The sequence below is a fragment of the Chanodichthys erythropterus genome, chromosome 15, assembly GCF_024489055.1.
Source record: "Chanodichthys erythropterus isolate Z2021 chromosome 15, ASM2448905v1, whole genome shotgun sequence".
In the NCBI taxonomy this organism is placed as follows: Eukaryota; Metazoa; Chordata; class Actinopteri; order Cypriniformes; family Xenocyprididae; genus Chanodichthys; species Chanodichthys erythropterus.
Genome location: NC_090235.1, coordinates 36,287,853 through 36,306,599, shown reverse-complemented (window position 1 = coordinate 36,306,599; position 18,747 = coordinate 36,287,853). Strand labels below are relative to the sequence as shown.

General features: G+C 41.1%; 1 protein-coding gene across 1 annotated transcript in view; it reads left to right on the top strand.

Annotated features, from left to right (window-relative positions):
• The first annotated feature begins 5,045 nt into the window (after positions 1 to 5,045).
• LOC137037886 (cAMP-dependent protein kinase inhibitor alpha-like) overlaps positions 5,046 to 18,747 on the top strand; it is a 37,807-nt gene continuing 24,105 nt past the window's right edge. The window contains exon 1 of the mRNA XM_067412258.1: positions 5,046 to 5,139. The gene's annotated coding sequence lies outside the window, so the exon portion shown is untranslated. The remainder of the gene's footprint in view (positions 5,140 to 18,747) is intronic.

Here is an 18,747-nt window from a genome sequence, read left to right as displayed (position 1 = left end):
CTCCAGCCGATATGAAGTCGGGGTTTTACAGCCCCTACTTCATTGTACCGTAAAAGGGCGGTGGGCTACGGCCAATCCTGGACCGTCCCCAGGATTGGTTTGCAGCAATAGACCTGAAGGACGCTACTTTCATGTCTCGATTCTGCCTCGACACAGACCCTTCCTAGGTCGGTCTGCGTTCGAGGGTCGGGCATGTCAGTACAAAGTCCTACCCGACATGGTTGTAGCTCCCAACCGGTTGGGTCTTCAGGTCAACTGGGACAAGAGCAAACTCGCCCCCGGGTAGAGGATCTCTTGTTTCGGTCTCGAGCTAGACTCGGTCGCACGGACTGCGCGTCTCACCGAGGTGCGCGTCCAGTCGGTGTTGAACTGCCTGAGCTCGCTCAAGTGCAGGACAGCGGCTCCACTGAAAGATTTTCAGAGGCTCCTGGGGCATATGGCATCTGCAGCCGCGGTAACGCCGCTCGGATTGCTTCATATGAGACCGCTTCAACACTGGCTCCGCGGCCGGGTCCCGAGATGGGCGTGGCAGTGCGGCACGCTCCGTGTCCCCGTGACACCGAGCTGCCGTCGCACCCTTGTCCGGTGGTTGGACCCTTCGTTCCTGTGGGCCGGAGTACCCCTCGAACGAGTGTCCAGGCACGCTGTGGTCTCCACAGATGTCTCTGCCACGGGATGGGGGGCCACGTACAACGGGCATGCAGTGACAGGTCTTTGGACGGGGCCTCAGCTGCATTGGCATACCAATTGCCTCGAGTTGCTAGCGGTTCGTCTTGCGCTGGCCCGCTTCAAGGAGCTGTTGTCAGGCAAGCACGTTCTAGTCCGCTCACTAAGCACTGCGGCCGTTGCGTACACCTACCGTCAAGGTGGTCTACGCTTCCGTCGCATGTTGCAACTCGCCCGCCATCTCTTGTTGTGGAGTCAGAAGGATCTGAGGTCCCTTCGGGCCACTCGTGTCTCAGGTGTGCTCAACCGTGCAGCCAACGAGCTGTCACGGCAGCATCTACTTGCGGGCGAGTGGCGGCTCCACCCCCAGGCGGTCCAGCTGATTTGGCAGCGTTTCGGCGAGGCCCAGGTAGTCCTGCTTGCCTCCCCGGAAACTGCCCTCCGCCAGTGGTTTTATTCCCTGACCGGCGGCACGCTCGGCACGGATGCCCTGGCACACAGCTGGCCCCCGGGTCTGCGCAAACATGCGTTTCCCCCAGTGAGCCTTCTCGCACAACTCATGTGCAAGGTCAGGGAGGACGGGGAGCAGGTTCTGTTAGTGGCTCCGTACTGGCCCACTCGGACCTGATTCTCAGACCTCATTCTCCTCGTGACAGCACCTCCCTGGCCGATTCCTCTGAGGAAGGACCCCTGACTCAGAGACGGGGCACCCTGTGGCACCCGCGTCCCGATCTGTGGAACCTCCACGTGTGGTCCCTGGACGGGATGCGGAGGTTCTGAGTGATCTCCCGCAAGCGGTCGTAGACACCATCACTTCCGCTAGAGCTCCTTCCACTAGGAATCTCTACGCGCTGAAGCGGAACCTGTTCGTCGAATGGTGCGCCTCTCGCCGAGAGGACCCCCGATCATGTTCGGTCGGATCCGTGCTTTCCTTTCTGCAAGATGGGTTGGATCGAAGGCTGTCTCCCTCCACCCTCAAGGTGTATGTTGCCGCCATTGCCGCACATCACCATGCAGTTGAGGGTAAGTCCCTGGGGAAACACGATCTGATCGTCAGATTCCTGAGGGGGGCCAGGAGACTGAATCCTCCTCGCCCTTCCTCCGTACCCTCTTGGGATTGACCCTGGTTCTCACAGCTCTCCGGGGTCATCCCTTCGAACCTTTGCAATCAGTCGACCTGAAACTAATGTCTCTTAAGACGGTTCTTCTGGTTGCATTGGCTTCCCTGAAGAGGGTAGGGGATCTGCATGCATTTTCGGTCGACGAAACGTGCCTAGAATTCGGGCCCGGTGCTTCTCACGTCATCCTGAGACCCTGGCCTGGATACGTGCCCAAGGTTCCTACCACTCCCTTCAGAGATCAGGTAGTGAACCTGCAAGCGCTGCCCTCGGAGGAGGCAGACCCAGCCCTAGCTTTGCTCTGTCCCGTCCGCGCTCTGCGCGTTTACGTGGACAGAACGCGAAGCTTCAGGACCTCAGATCAGCTCTTCATCTGTTACGGAGGCCAGCAGAAGGGAAAGGCTGTCTCCAAGCAGAGGATGGCCCACTGGATAGTGGATGCCATCGCCTTGGCGTACGAATCCCAGGGCGTGCCTTGCCCGCTCGGGTTGAGAGCCCACTCCACCAGAGGGGTGGCCTCTTCCTGGGCGCTGGCTCATGGCGCCTCGCTGACAGATATCTGTAGAGCTGCGGGCTGGGCGACACCAAACACGTTCGCTAGGTTTTATAGCCTACGTGTAGAGCCGGTATCCTCACGTGTACTCGCATCCACTAGTCGGTAGACGTGTTGTACCCACTCTAAGTGTCGGCTTGCAATGCCATTCCCGCCACTGGCCGGATACGTGCATACTTTCACTCCAGTCGTGTTCCCCGCTTGGCGAACCCTGTCGAGTTCCTCCGCCTCCCCCTTCGGCTCGGACATTGCGGAGTGTCTGATGCCAGGCCTACATCCGTCGCTGACGCTGTCTGTTGGCTGGGGCCCATATGTCGTGACCCCTCTACGTGAGCGGTCCCATATGTGTATTTTCCACGGTTTAAAACTCCCTACGGGCCGAGTCCGTGTCTTTCCCTTAGCAGAGCCAGCTCTGCTGTCACCTGTCAGATGAGTCTCCCCCTAACCAGGTGGAGCCATCCCAGGGACTCCATATGCGTACTGCCCCCCCGGGCCAGTCCATGTGTGTATTCCCACGTAAACTCCTCCCCCATTGGGTAGGTAGTGGTTTCCGCAGCGTCCCTTACGGGTTCGCTTCCCCAGTGTGTCTAGTTTACTTAGTGGGTAGTGGTTAGACAGCAGTAGACTCTCTCGGTGTAAGCTCGTCCCCTTCACCGCCAGCCGGTGCTATGGGCGGCTGAGCTTGTGCTGGGCACTGGAAGGGGTTTCGTAACTGTGGCGCTTTAGTTGGGATCCCAATTCGTCGGTCACTACTGACGTACGTCGAACGTGACCGACTGAAAGGGAACGTCTCGGTTACGTATGTAACCCTCGTTCCCTGAAGGAGGGAACGGAGACGTACGTCCCGTCACCACAGTTTCTGTACCCTCGCTGTAGTGCGGACACCAGTTGTCTCCTCAGCGAAAAACAGAGTGCGATTGCATCTGCTTCCTATTTATATACACCTGTCGGGGGCGGTGCGCATTATGCAAATATCGCACGCCAATTCCATTGGCTTGTTTTAGTTTACACGAAGATGATAGGGCTCTCTAAGCGATATCCCAATTCGTCGGTCACTACTGACGTACGTCTCCGTTCCCTCCTTCAGGGAACGAGGGTTACATACGTAACCAAGACGTTATTTATTATTGTCATTGTGACGAGCAGGGCGGGCGAGAGCCGTGAGGGAACGGCGCGAGGCCGGTGACGCGAGTGATAATGAGCGTCACCTGCGAGGCGTGCCGGCCTCGAGTCTCTCACGGAGGAGCTCCGGAGGCATAAAAGGAGGAGCGACATCAGTGAAGGACGAGAGAGGACCAGGCCTGGACTTTATTTTATGTTTTGTTATGTTTGTGTGGCCGGCAGACGTCCGCGAGGGTCTGCCGGCATTACTTTCGTTTTGTTTGTTTATTTTATATTAAAGTTTCGTTGAATGTTCGCCGGTTCCCGCCTCCTTCTTCCCATATCTACTAACCTCGTTACATTGGTGCCGAAACCCGGGAGGAAGGAGGGACATGCTGTCGGAGAGCCCTCGCTGCTGAGGGGGATCGCGGTGCTGCGGAGTTCGGGCAGCGCGGAAGTGAAGACCGCGAAAGGCTGCCCGAGGCGGTGGTGCTGGAGCCTTGTGAAAGGTGGGACGGAGACCCGGATGCCGTGCTCCTGGGACGAGGTGGGGTGGCTGCCGTCCTGGACCTGGAGGGAGCGGAGGAGTCGCCGCCGTCTGCCGTGGGCCGGAGCCTGCTGCCGTCCGCCATGAAGGGGAGGAGCAGGGGACGGGGGACTCGCTGCCGGCTGCCCTCAGTCGGAGGAGCCATCGCCGGCCGCCAGGAGGCGGTCGAGGATCGGGCCGTCCACCGAGCGTCCAGTGCCACCGCATGGCACCGCGAAGAAGAGCCTCTTGGCAGGCTGAGGACCGAGCGGCAGTGTGTCTGGGAGCCGGACCCAGCATTTTTTTTTTTTCTTTCTTTTTCCTCTCTCCCCTCTCTCGTCCTGTCGCTCCCCTTGCTTCCGTCTCCTTTCTCTCGTCTCGTCTGTCCTTACCCCCAGGTGCTGCGGCCGCCGAGACAGGCCCCGGGGGGGGAGTAAAGCGCAGTCTCGGAGGTACCCCCGGCCTGCGAGGGGCGTTGGGGGTATGTGACGAGCAGGGCGGGCGAGAGCCGTGAGGGAACGGCGCGAGGCCGGTGACGCGAGTGATAATGAGCGTCACCTGCGAGGCGTGCCGGCCTCGAGTCTCTCACGGAGGAGCTCCGGAGGCATAAAAGGAGGAGCGACATCAGTGAAGGACGAGAGAGGACCAGGCCTGGACTTTATTTTATGTTTTGTTATGTTTGTGTGGCCGGCAGACGTCCGCGAGGGTCTGCCGGCATTACTTTCGTTTTGTTTGTTTATTTTATATTAAAGTTTCGTTGAATGTTCGCCGGTTCCCGCCTCCTTCTTCCCATATCTACTAACCTCGTTACAGTCATATTTATAAAACCACCAAATTTTTAGTGTTATATCAAATGCGGAAGTCTTGTTGAGACAATAAACTCAAAATATAGTACATTTTGATTTGTACTCGCATTGGAAGCCATTTTCATTTTACTTATGGAGGTGAAACACTGAGCAAAAACAAACAAAAAAACAATCTGATTTGATTCTGTCCTCCCCCTCAGTGTGGTGAAGATGGTACAGTCTGTTTCCAAACGCTCTGTGAACTGTTCAAGAGGCTGAATGCCACACACACACTGTATGAAGATGCCCTGATACACACCTGTTCTGTCCAAGAGAAACATGATAAACGCAGAAATGAAAACCATCTTGCTGTAGGACTGCTCATTATTGGTAAGTGAAGCTTTTATCTAAAATATTAAATTGTTAATATTAGATGATCATTTAACTAATCAGCTTTTATATATATATATATATATATATATATATATATATATATATATATATATATATATATATATATATATTTGTTTGGTTGGTTTGAACATGAACAATCATCAGTGTTAATATGTTGAATATTACAGCAGTTTTAAATCCAAGTTAACATTTGCTTATTTGTACAGTTCCGAAATATCAATACTTTCACATGTTGCTGTTTTTGAGAGTAAATGACTATGAAAATCATCTTAAAAAATTATCATTCTTTTTTTTTTCCTTTTTTTTTTTATGTTGTACAATAATACTGCAGAGGCCATTTAAGCTTAATATAGCCTAATATGTAAATCTATACTTTAGTGTTTTGACCAAAAGTTAGTCTTCAATCAGAATCTGTAACATTATATATTAAAAAAATAAAATAAAAAAAAAAACAAATCTTGAAACTGATATCAATTCAGAACTCGTAACAAGAAGCAATAAAAGTGTGTATTTGGCCTAAAATGGCATTAGCTTCTTTCCCCCATGCATTCATCTATGATCCATGTGTTTTGTTTGAACATGCTCTGTGTTGTTTGGCTTGGCTGCATTTTTGAAATGTCATGACCCAAATGGCAGGTTGTTTAAGAATGTATAGCCTATTTTTATCTTTCAAACTGATATAATTTCAGAAAAGAGTCAGGCAGATTTGAACTGAGATGCAATAATAACATAATGATAATAAGTAGGCTAAAAATAAAGTATAAATCGTAACATAAGAAAGAAAAGTGCTGATAACTATATAAAACTATAAAATCTATACCACTGTAAAGTGCCCCAAATGAGAAGAATAAATTAAGATACACTGTTATTTTTTGTATGTCTATTGCAAACATCTATATAGTATTCACATATTTATCTGCTTCTAATTGAAGTCATTTAGAAATATATGCTTATCCCATAACTGAGTTAATTAGTGTTTAAAGGGTTAGTTCACTCAAAAATGAAAAATTCTGTCATTAATTACTCACCCTCATGTTGTTCCACACCCGTAAGACCTTCATTCATCTTCGGAACACAAATTAAGATATTTTTGATAAAATCATATGGCTCAGTAAGGCCTCCATTGCCAGCAAGTTAATTTACACTTTCAATGCCCAGAAAGCTATAAGACATATTTAAAACAGTTCATGTGACTACAACCTTAATGTTATGAAGCGACTAGAATAGTTTTTGTGCACCAAACTGTCAACAAATCTAGTGATGGGCGATTTCAAAACATTGCTTCATGAAGCTTCGAAACTTTACAAATCTTTGAATCTTTTTCTTTACAAAGTTTTTGAAGTTTCATGAAGCAGTGTTTTATTTTGATTTTTGCCGCATAAAAAGTATTCTCGTCGCTTCATAAGATTAAGGTTGAACCACTGTAGTCACATGAAATGTATTAAATATGTCTTTAGTAGCTTTCTGGGCATTTGAAAGTGTAAATTAACTTGCTGGCAATGGAGGCCTCACTGAGACATCGGATTATATATGCTGATGTTACAACCTACCTCACAACTTCAACAACCAAGAGGTTGTTGGACACTTATAGTGATTTTACCCCTGTAGCTCAGTTCTAATTGGGAAAGTGATGGTGTTGTAACACTCCCTGGAATCTCATACTGAATGTGAGTTGTACTGCAGAATGTAAAAAACAATTTAACAGCAGTACAACCATTTAGAAATATCTCTCCCAGTGCCCAGAAAATTCTAAGAACCACTCAGATAAGCCTTCTCCGAGCTGCTGTATTCCCTGGGAGAAATCTCATTCTGGAATTATCTCTTTAACCAAATGAGTCACTGTAGAGCAGAATATATTTCCTCATATGCATGTGTTTGGTCTTGTCTCTTTACCCCCCGCCTTGTGTTCTAGGACATGCTGCTATTATGTTGTGCAGTGGAGAAAAGCAAGGGATGCACAAATGTGCTCTTCGTACTTTTGATTCCCAGCAACATGTGGTTGTTGTGTAAGATGTCTCAGTGTGGTATTCTGGGTAATTCAGCACAGTCAGCCCACGCTTTTCCTTGCTTTTTAAGATGCTGAGAGTCGCTCTGTGTTAACTGCCTCTTTGTGTTCACCTTGACAAGACATTTAACCATCTTTCAGCCCTTCAGCCTTCCTTCAGTTTCAAAACAATCACTTTATTAGAGAGGACAGCTGGTTGTATATGTTTGTTTTTATTGGCTTTTGTTGACAGTGTGCAACAAACATATTAAGCAAACTAGATTTTTAGAAGAAATTGTGAGTAGTGTTTGCCTGTGAAAAAGTTGCTGCCACAATGGTTATACGGGTTAGGTGTTCTGAGTGTTTTTTGGAGGTTATTTACTGGCCAAGTCAAAAGAGGCGTTATGATATTCTGTTATCTAGATTTGACCTGAGTCCCTTTGTCAGTGTAAGTCCACGGATTAAGAATTTGTTCCCGTGACTTATTAATTAATTCCTCCATTATACATAATTTGTGGCCACTTTTTTATTAAATTAAAACAAGGGAACAAATTAGTAAAACATATCCAAAATTGAACTAAAATGAGGAAATTAATTAATGAAACATGGCCACAAATTCATAAATTGTGGGAATTAATTCTTAATTCATGGGTGCGATATCACACAGTTTGTATGTGTGCGGGCATGAGTAATACAATAGTAGCCTAATAATAAATACCTCTAATAATAAATGTTTTTTGTTGTTTTGCCTGATGTTTAATCATGAGTCTTCTAGCATTTCTTAATCATGATGAAGTAAATTTGAGCACAATTACTGCACACACACATACACAGTATACTTGCACATTTACACACATTTATAATTGAACACAAACATTACACGCAAACTGTTTTGGGATTTAATGTTTCTCAGTGGCTCACAGGAAGAAACATCTCTCTCTTTCCTTTAATTACACTGTCAAGATAGAAGGATGTTTCTAGAGAGAGAACAAGCTTCTTTTTTTTAATCCACTAAATCACCATCCAGAGATCAATGGGTCCCTTTTAGCATATTACACAAGATTAGATTTACTGAGTTACAGACAGAATTAATGATAGTGGTGGTCCTCTTTTTTTTTTTCTTCTTCTTTTTTTATTTTTATTTTTTTCTCCTTCATGGCTAATGCTGATAATGATATATAGAGAACATGCTGGCCAATAATCAATATAATGCAGATGATATAATAGAAGAACACATAAAATGTAAAATAAATAAAATAAAATAAATAATACTGAATTTAAATATACACTTATTTTAGATCATATTTAGAAAAAAAATATTAAAAATGAATTGATTTTGGAACTTTGGAACACATGAAGGAATGTTCACTTTTGTTAATGGCCCATTGGACACAATTATCAGCCAATAGCAATAATCTCATAATGACTGAATAATCAGCCTGGTGGATATATAACCCGAAGAAGAAGAAGTACTAGAAAAGAAGTACATTTTAGCATACTGTACTTGTGAAAAGAATACCTATTATCGAAATAATACAGTTTAAATAATATACTTAAGTGCAAACTGAATGCAATGTTTCCAGACACTTAACTTAATTGATATTTAAATGAGAAGGTATAGTTTAAATTTATATTAAATGCAATTGAGTGCTTTTTGGCACACATAAGTAGGACTTCTTTAAATGTAATTTCATAATTACTTCTGTTGTCTTTGAAATATGTTTAAAGTGTACAGCAGCTGAATGTATTGACATTGACAAGCATTTGTGGTAAACTAATATACTTTAATGCCATTTCTATTGAAACCTGCATGTCATGTGTTTAAATATATTTGTAATTACACATTTGTAGTTATAAAGATGCAATTTAGTACATTTAAAATAAATGAGTCAAGAAATAAATGTTTTTATTTTTTTTTTTACATGTGCTTTAGTATGTTAGTCAACACATCAAAATAAGTGTACTTCTTTAAAGGTAGGGTAGGCAATTTTTTTCATAAACCCTTTTTGTTATTGTGGTTGAAATTCTCTTCACACCCTGATAGCAGTTAATAATAGAAATGTTTTTTTTCTTTTTGGAAAGCGCTCTGAAGGGAGAGGGGGATCTAATGCTTTTAAAGCTAGCTTTCTATTGCTAGCCGCTATTAAATTCCCTACCCTACCTTTAAAGCATGTCAAAAGATTACTAAAACATAATGATTTAAAAGGTAATTTAAATTGAGATGTTTAATTTGACAGTAATATTGTTTTGAAGTGTGTAAAGAAACAGTCATGGAAGTGTACTCTCTTTAAGTACACTTAAGTAACCTTTTCATATAATTAACAATTAAATCAAGTATATCAAGTATGAGTTGCTTTTAAGATTTGAAGTACCCTACAAAGGGCACATATAACAAAATTAATCTTGGTACTTTTTTCACAAGGACATATTTCTTTACAAACTTACAAAAACTAACTACATGTGAGGTCTTTCATCCTTAAAAGACTTTGTGAGATTCACTCAGAGGCCGCAGCCGAAATATCAATGTTGGGTTACCACCACTAACATGCAGTGCATTTCCTAACGATTTACAGATTGCTCCTGTCATTACTGTATTGCCATATATCTGTTTGTTAAGTGCAGTGCCCCCCCCCCATCCCCCCCCCCCCCATCCCATCCATCCAAAGTCTGTGTATTTTAACCTTCTTACTCATTGAAAAAGATGCTTAGAGGCAAACTGATTTATTCCACAGGACAAACACAAGCCTGATAACCCTTGTACATATTTCCAGGGCTATGCCAGAGGCACTGCCAACGTTTTGAGCCAGATGGCATCTCATGGCTGGTGCACATATGCTAAATGACCAAAATGTATTTCAAGGTCAGCAACTCTGAAAGACTGCAGTGTGTGTTGCGTCTGGACTGACCATTACAAGATCTTTCTGCCGTTTTCGGTATATCTAGAGACCATCATAGAAAGTTGAGGGTGGGCTCTTTTGGCTTGGACCAGTAAGCAACCACCCAGCATGCCATAGCAGCTACCCAGTACAGGCACAAGAGAGAACGAAAACATTCAGATTTATAGTTATTTTGACTGGTGTGGTCTATTGTCTGAGTTATTGGGCTCATCAATAATTACCGGAAATAAATTCTTGAACGCTTGGATGAAAGGCTTCATTTACTCAGAGATCAGATGCAAGTTGACAAAATAAAAGATTGTTGTAGGGACAAAAGTGTGACTATGTGATGTGGATATCTTTCCTTGTGCCTCACCAAGAAATACATTTTCTGTGTATATCCAGACTGTAGGATTTGTGATGATGATTGTGTTAATGTGTGTGTAAGTGTGTATAATTCAGATACATTTTAGCCATGGGCATTAGGCAGTTTCACACTAATCTGTTGGAAATCCAACAGACAAAGTACGAAAAACAGACTCTGATCCTTCAGAAGGCTTAGAAAAAGAAATAGAGTGAATGTGAGAAGGTAAGATGAAAAAAAGAGAGTTAAATAGACAGAGACGTCTAATCCATCCCAGAGGATCTATTTAATAGCCTCTTCATTTCTCTGTGTATCTTTCCCTCTCCCATGCTTCCACATTACCTGTATTTTAAAACCTTTTCGTTCACCTTTTTTAATTGTAAAACAAACAACAATTCAGTATGCAAATATTAAAATATTTAAATAATATGCAAATATTCATGGAATCATCACTCTGTATGGGAGATTTTCAAACTGTAACCTTTTAAGTATAACGTTTATAAAAACTTTATAATTTAAATTAAATTCAGTTTGTATGTTTGAGTTAAATTAATGAATCGAGCAAAAAAATGAATTGATACTGTATGATAACCTCAGGTACATCTGTATTTAATATACTTTGATATATTCTCCTCTTATTTATTTATTTATTTATTTTTTAGTTTTTTTGTGGTTACACTTTTTTATGATATTTTAGTTACAGTGAAATTCTGCATTTAAGTGCATTCAATTCAATTCACATTTATTTGTATAGTGCTTTTCACAATACATATAATTTCAAAGCAGCTTTACAGAAAATGCATGTTTCTACATTACAGTTTAGGGATGGGCATCCCAAGGTAGAAACAGAAAAGCAAAAATAATTTGCGTAGCAGCTGCTCATAACATTTCAAGCAAAAGATAATCATATGCATTTAATTTGATATAACTGGAGTACAATGTTATGAGATGTAGTATGTGAATTCTTGGCTAAACAGATGTCTTTACACTAGATTTAAAGTGGAATATGGAGTCAAATTAATGCCTTAAAGTTTTGCACAAAAATAAAGTTTTGCAAAACACAAAAAAGAATTGAGCTATAAAAAAATGTTTTGCAAACAAAAATAAAGAATTGCAAAGGAAAATAAAATATTGAGCGGGAAAAAAATAAGTTTTGCAAACAAAAATAATAAATTGCAAAATAAAATAAAGTAGTGCAAAAAATATATATATAATCAATTACAAAAATCAATGACAGCTGTAATCCTATTTTATCTTTGCCACATATTTTTCATGCTCAAACCTACAAAATCATTTGTAACGCTCATTTTATTCTGCGTTTCAGTCAAGCGTGCGCTCACGATACCGGTTTTCTTTTGCGCTGCACTGTTCTGTGCGGATCTCTTTATGGCACTGGTTTGACGTGGGGGTGGAGTCAAGAAACGGGGGCACGCCCCCGCGAAATACATTGGAAGGGAACGTAATCGGCGACAGGTGAAATAATTCTTTGACATGGTGAAAAATAATGCATGTTTTGTTTTTGTTGGTTTGTTTAGCATATGTTGTCACCGATTACGACCCCCTCCAATGCATTTCTTATAGTAATATGACCCGTTGCGCTCTGTCTCACTGCCTGTATCCACTTTTGTGTCCTTAAACATTCGTCTTTTGGGGTCGACTGTTTATAAAAACGTATTTCTGTTTTTTTTTTAGCTTGTTAGCAGTACACCTTGTCACACAGCAGCTTTTAGGCATTGTTCTGTTTATTGTAATGAGTCAGAAAAGACAAGAAGGCAGTCTCACGCAATACAAAGTCAATGGAGACGGTTGGATTGTTTGTCCCCCGGTGGGCGTGGTTTTCAGATTATAATAAATGCGCTCTGTCTCTATGCTTGATCTGATCTGGGTAGCGTTTCCCAAAAGCATCGTAAGCCTAAGTTGATCGTAGCTCCATTGGTTTCCAAAAGCTTCCAAAAGCTTATGATGCTTTTGGGAAACGCTGCCCTGTTCTGTTGCGATCTGCGTCTCCTGCCGATGACGTGTTTCGCGGGGGCGTGCCCCCGTTTCTTGACTCCACCCCCACGTCAAACCAGTGCCATAAAGAGATCCGCACAGAACAGTGCAGCGCAAAAGAAAACCGGTATCGTGAGCGCACGCTTGACTGAAACGCAGAATAAAATGAGCGTTACAAATGATTTAGTAGGTTTGAGCATGAAAAATATGTGGCAAAGATAAAATAGGATTACAGCTGTCATTGATTTTTGTAATTGATTATATTTTTATTTTTGCACTACTTTATTTTATTTTGCAATTTATTATTTTTGTTTGCAAAACTTATTTTTTTTCCGCTCAATATTTTATTTTCCTTTGCAATTCTTTATTTTTGTTTGCAAAACATTTTTTTATAGCTCAATTCTTTTTTGTGTTTTACAAAACTTTATTTTTGTGCAAAACTTTAAGGCATTAATTTGACTCCATAGTGGAAGAGTATATCTGAGCCCGAGCAGTATCAGGACGGCTATTCCAGGGTTAGATTTAGGGATAGTTGCATGTAATTATGTGTAGTTTACTGTTATTAGTTGTGCATGTAACGTGTAACAAAGACACTTTTTTCGTGACAGGAAGTTTTTGTGTAAATGGACGATTAAGTCAGTGCTTTACATTTCCCCATCCATGGATGATAATGAGGCGGTTGCCATGGAAGCAGAACAAGAGGATGAGACACATGCACATGCTGTAACATTCTATAAATAGAGGGACAGTAATTAAAAACCTTTAAATGGACCTGTTTAACATTATGGGATTGTGGGGGCATTAACAATTCACACTGCATGCAGCCTGTGAATGTGCAATAGGACTTGCAGTTGTTTTATTTTTTTTTAAATTAGATTTATTAGATTTATTGTGGATGGATGTAAGAGTTTAATCATCTTTCACCTTTATTTATAGATGTATATGCTTTATACAATACAGATTGTTTCAAAACAGCTTCACAATAATAAACAAGAAAATAACCGAATCAATGATGCTGTAACATAGTCAGTTTTAGTTTCGTTTTCGCTGTGTTCTGTTCCTGTTTTGACTGCCTTAATTTTCTAATTAGTTTCCTTGGTTATTAATGAGTTCCCACACATGGTTATTTTTATGTTTGATTACACTCCCCACACTCCCCATATTCAAGCCCTGTGTTTTGTTCTTTGTCTGGTATAATCTTTGTTCTATGTGGATGTTTTTATATTATCTCCTGTGTTTTCCTGTATCTTGAATAGAGTTATTAATATTATAAGACTGTTGTTAGATTATCTCCTTCATCATGTGCATGATTACAGCCACAGTTTGTGACAGATGCAAACTTCATCAAATATTACAAATTCAAATTCTGTTGTAAAACAGCTCTAAAAAGATGATAGTGTCATTATTCAGTTCAAGTCAGTTCAGTGTTGATTCAGTTCAGTTCAATACCAGTGTTGATGTTGCAAATTTCATCGATTATAAAATGAAGCCGATTCAGCTATAAACAGATCTACATAAGACATTAGTGTCATTATTCAGCCCAGTTTAGTTCAAATTTTGTTCTAATCCGACACTGTCAGTGCAGTCAAATCAATAATATTACTAAATATTAAGTGTCTTATAAACCCCATCTAAAGCAAACCAAAGGTGACAATGGAGAGGAATGCAAACTCTATCAGGTGACATAAATGGAGAAAAAAAAAAAAAAAACCTGGGAGAAACCAAGCTCAGTCAGGGGGGCCATTTTGTCTCTGGCCAAACGAATGAACATAGTGTGATTTATAATTCCAGTTTGCATCAAACAGTCTTGTGGATTGATAATATTTAAAATTTTCCATTCAGTTCCTTCTCATTTAATCTGTCTAAATATTCTTGTCTTATCACTATGACCTGACTTTCTTTCTGAAACACAAACCCAAGCATACACTGGCACACTGACCTGGATTACCAATAGATAGACTGGTTCACTTCTGTTCACTGCTTGTTCTGTTTTACTGGTTATGTACCTGTTAATCATTTAGTTTCTAAAATTAGCCACTGATTATAAACTTACGCACCCTCCAGAAACTTGCGTTCTGCAAGTGAACGGCGCCTTGTGGTGCCATCACGGGACACAAAATCACTATCACGGACCTTCTCCGGGACTGTTCCTGGCTGGTGGAATGACCTACCACGCTCTATCCGAGCAGCTGAGTCTCTAGCAGTTTTCAAAAAAATGCTAAAGACGTATCTTTTTCGTCAGCACTTGACCCAGTAGTAGTAGCACTTACCTTGACTAATATTCTTCTCCTATCTATTTGTGTATTTAAAAAAAAAAAAAAAAAAAAAAAAAATTCGCTATGAGCACTTTACTGACATAACTGTGACTTCACTCAGCACTTACATACTGTTGTTCTCATGTTGATTTGATTGATTCTACTACTCTCATTTGTAAGTCGCTTTGGATAAAAGCGTCTGCTAAATGACTAAATGTAATGTAATGTATAAACAATCTGGCTGTTATCTTCTGCTACTCTGAAATTAGATCAAAGTCTAAATCAAAACATACCAAATGTCGTAGGCATAGTCTCATAGATGGCGCTCAGACACCTAGCATTAGTGTTACAGGTGACAAGTTTGATTCCTGATATTGTTTCATACTCTCATCCATAGTTATTTCCTATCTCTCCTTCATTGTCCTGTCCCATAAAATGCCTCTCAAAATATCTTAAAACAAAAAGGTTGCATTGTCGTGATCTAAGGACAGAGATCAGGAAAAAAAAAGAGAAAAAAAAACTAACAAAAAACATTTTTGAAGCATTTTGAAGCACAAGTATACTTGGAATTGAGGGGATGAAGTATCATTGTGACAACTTACCAATAACAAAATGCGATAGATAGATAGATAGATAGATAGATAGATAGATAGATAGATAGATAGATAGATAGATAGATAGATAGATAGATAGATAGATAGATAGGTAGTCCATTCATCCTTAGGTCTTTTCGATCTGTGTTTTTGGTCTTTGTGAGAATCCGCACACACATGTAACAACTGCCCCATTAGTGAAGAGAGGCCATGCTCTTGACTCAAGAGCCCTTTTGTTTGACTAGACTCTATCAACCTCCACAGGCTAAACGTTTTGCATTTACATATAAGCATTTAGCAGATGCTTTTATCCAAAGTGACTTAAAAATAAGTGGAAAATAAAAAATGCAACAAAGCTGCAGTTGGCTAGAAAAATACAAGCGAGTGTGATGTACAGAAGTGAACGAACAGTGAAAGAGTTTAAGAACACTATCAGAAAAGTTAAGTTTTAGGTTTTGGCAAGAAGGCCATTCCCACAGAGGGTGAGAGGGGGAGATTATGCCCTCCAGACCTACCATAAACTAGATGAACTCCCTTGGTGCAAAGCCAGAGTGGTAACAGATGGCTTGCTATCATTGTGTGTGTGTGTGTGTGTGTGTGTGCGCATCTTACAGACATGAACTGTCATCTGTTTTACCTCAAAAGAAAATAAATAATAAATTATATCTAGCATAAAATCACAAACATTCAGTCAAGTGTCTACTATTTAACAGTTTAGGGCAGGTATTTGCATTTTCAGTCGGGCAATTTACTTATCTTCACACTGTTTCACACTTTTTTTGTGTTCATATGTGGGAAAACAAAGATATTTTGAAGTTACAATAAATGTATAACATAAACATATTACATCACTAGTGTATATGGTTTATACAAGTAAGATTGCATCAATATTTATTAATTTGTTACCTTGTGACTTCCTCCCAAATCTCATTACCATGAAGCAATAAATAAATAAAAATAAAAAGCTGTGAAAACCCATAAGCCTTAATTTATAGAGTGCATTAGGTGTTACAGTGAACAGCAGTGGGCAGAGGGTTCACAAAGAGCCACTAAACAGGAAGAGAAGAAAAGAACGATTACATGTTTGTCTAGCAGAGGTTATTCTTTACCCATTACCATAGAAACAGCAGTGCTGTGATTGTTTCTGCATTTATTCAAGTGTACTACATAGAACATATGACACTATGCAAGAACATACAAAAAAATTAAATATTACATAATGCATAAGCAAGCATATTTATTACAGTAGAATTAGCATGTAAATGATGTGCTTTCTTTGAATTCACCTACACTGTAAAAAATTTAACGTAAAATCAACAGTAACTTACTGGCAACAAATAGCCAGCAAGCTTCAGTATTTTATTCCACGGTAATATTACTGTAAATCTGACTACAGTAGTTCACAACATACTGTATAATAACTTACAGTATATTTATAAAATTAAATTAAAGTTCATGTTTTTGCACTGTATTTTAAAATACAGTAAAGTTACTATGCAGTATAATTGATTACGGTAGTTTTTATATTCACATATACACATATATACACAACATATAACTAACTATAATCTGTTACATGCTTGAAAAATAATGAAATATAAAGGCTTGTATGCAAAAAAAAAAAAAGAAATCACACAGTTATATAACTTATTATTAGATGTCACATAAATTATGACACTCAGAAGTCCATTTAAAAACTTTTATTACAATTTAATTAATTAAACTGTAAAAACACTCTCCAGACTTGACAGGGCCAATGTAGATCCCAGGTTTTTGCTGCCTATAGAGAACAAAACACAAAAATTGAGTTGCACTACAGCTTGACAGACATCAATGTGATAAACAGACTTGATAATGACTTACCTCTTTATTTACCGAAGAGCGATACTCATCAGCACGCTGCAATGTCGAACAACATACACGCTGAAAGAAATGAAAAACAAATTCAACACTACATAGACATCCTGATCTCCTCGATCCGTTACAAAGCTAAAACCGCTCTCATTTTATGAATTTTACTGCGTTCTTCAATAGCTGAAAATGACTTACCTCTTTATTAACTCATCAGCACTCTGCAATATCGAACAACATACACGCTGAAAGAAATGAAAAACAAATTCAGCACTGCATAGACATCCATTAATTCGGCGCGACTTTCACTGCCTGTGTATTCACTTTAAGTGTAACTTACTTCGGTTGTTCTCACGTAATAAATGTATAATATGACTGAAAACACTGTGGTTGTCCCTTCAAATCGTGCATAACATTAGTGTAATAGGTCGATTTCGAACATAGGTTTAGGTTTAGGCTTAGGCGCGTAAGGCCTCGATTGCGACAGGACACACGCACACGGTGTAAGTTACACACAAATGTTCAGAAACAAGAACATTTCGATTACTTTGTTCTAAACTTGAAATTATTAACTAACATTAACAGCAAACCTTGTGATAATTAGTATTTGGCTAACGTTAACTGTCTAACGTTAACGTTAGAATGTTTGTGTTACAAACTACTATCAAACTCACCACTGATTATTTAACGTTAACGTTAGTGGTAACGTTAAAACGAATATCTTCCCATTTGGGGTGAAACATTTAGAAATACACATCTTTAAGATATTGAATAAAATTGTATATCTCACCTGACTGGTTCTTGTTGGTCTTGCTCATCCTCAAAGGCTCAGAAAATGAATTGGAAAATGAGTGCGGGCTGACGGTTTAGATGATTGGTTGCCAGGTATATCCCGTGCGATTCCGCTCTCTGTGTAATTAGTGTGTTTAATAGAAAGCTGTTACAACAGAGACACGGAGACTGAAGTAGAAGCAATCCAGTTAAGTATTTATTTGCAAACAGTAGAGCACAGTATGATAATAGGCAGATATGGCGTGATGAGAGATGAATGGGAAATAATACTGTCCTTTAAAACTTGCAGATGCTGGATGAGAGATGCAGTTGAGGGAGACGATGGAGACACTCACACACACAGGTAGGTTTGCACACGGGGAGACCAGGAGACGAAGGAGATGAAGGAGATCGCTGGAGCAGGTAGGTAAGTCGTTTGTGAGTCCTTAAGGTTAGCATACATAACATGTAGTGCGAACGAGACCGGACAGTGAGTGTGTGTGAGTGTGGTGGCTTTATGGTGCTGGTGATTGCAGGGTAATGACGTGCAGGTGGCGGTGATTAGAAGGCTGGTGATTGAGTGCGTGGGTACTGCAGTGAGGTGGAACCTGACGTGTCTGTGACAGTACCCCCCCTCCCACGGCCCGCTCCTGAGGGCCGCGGACCTCGACGCCGTGGTGGTCGTCCTCTAGGTCGTGGGGCAGGTCTGTCCGGGTGATTGGCGTGGAAGTTCTGTAATAGGATAGGATCAAGGATATCATTCTTGGGTACCCATGAGCGTTCCTCGGGGCCATAACCTTCCCAGTCAACGAGGTACTCGAGCTGACCACCACGGCGCCGGGAATCCAGGATCTCATGAACCACGTAAGCTGTGCCGTCCTCCAGGATGAGTGGAAGG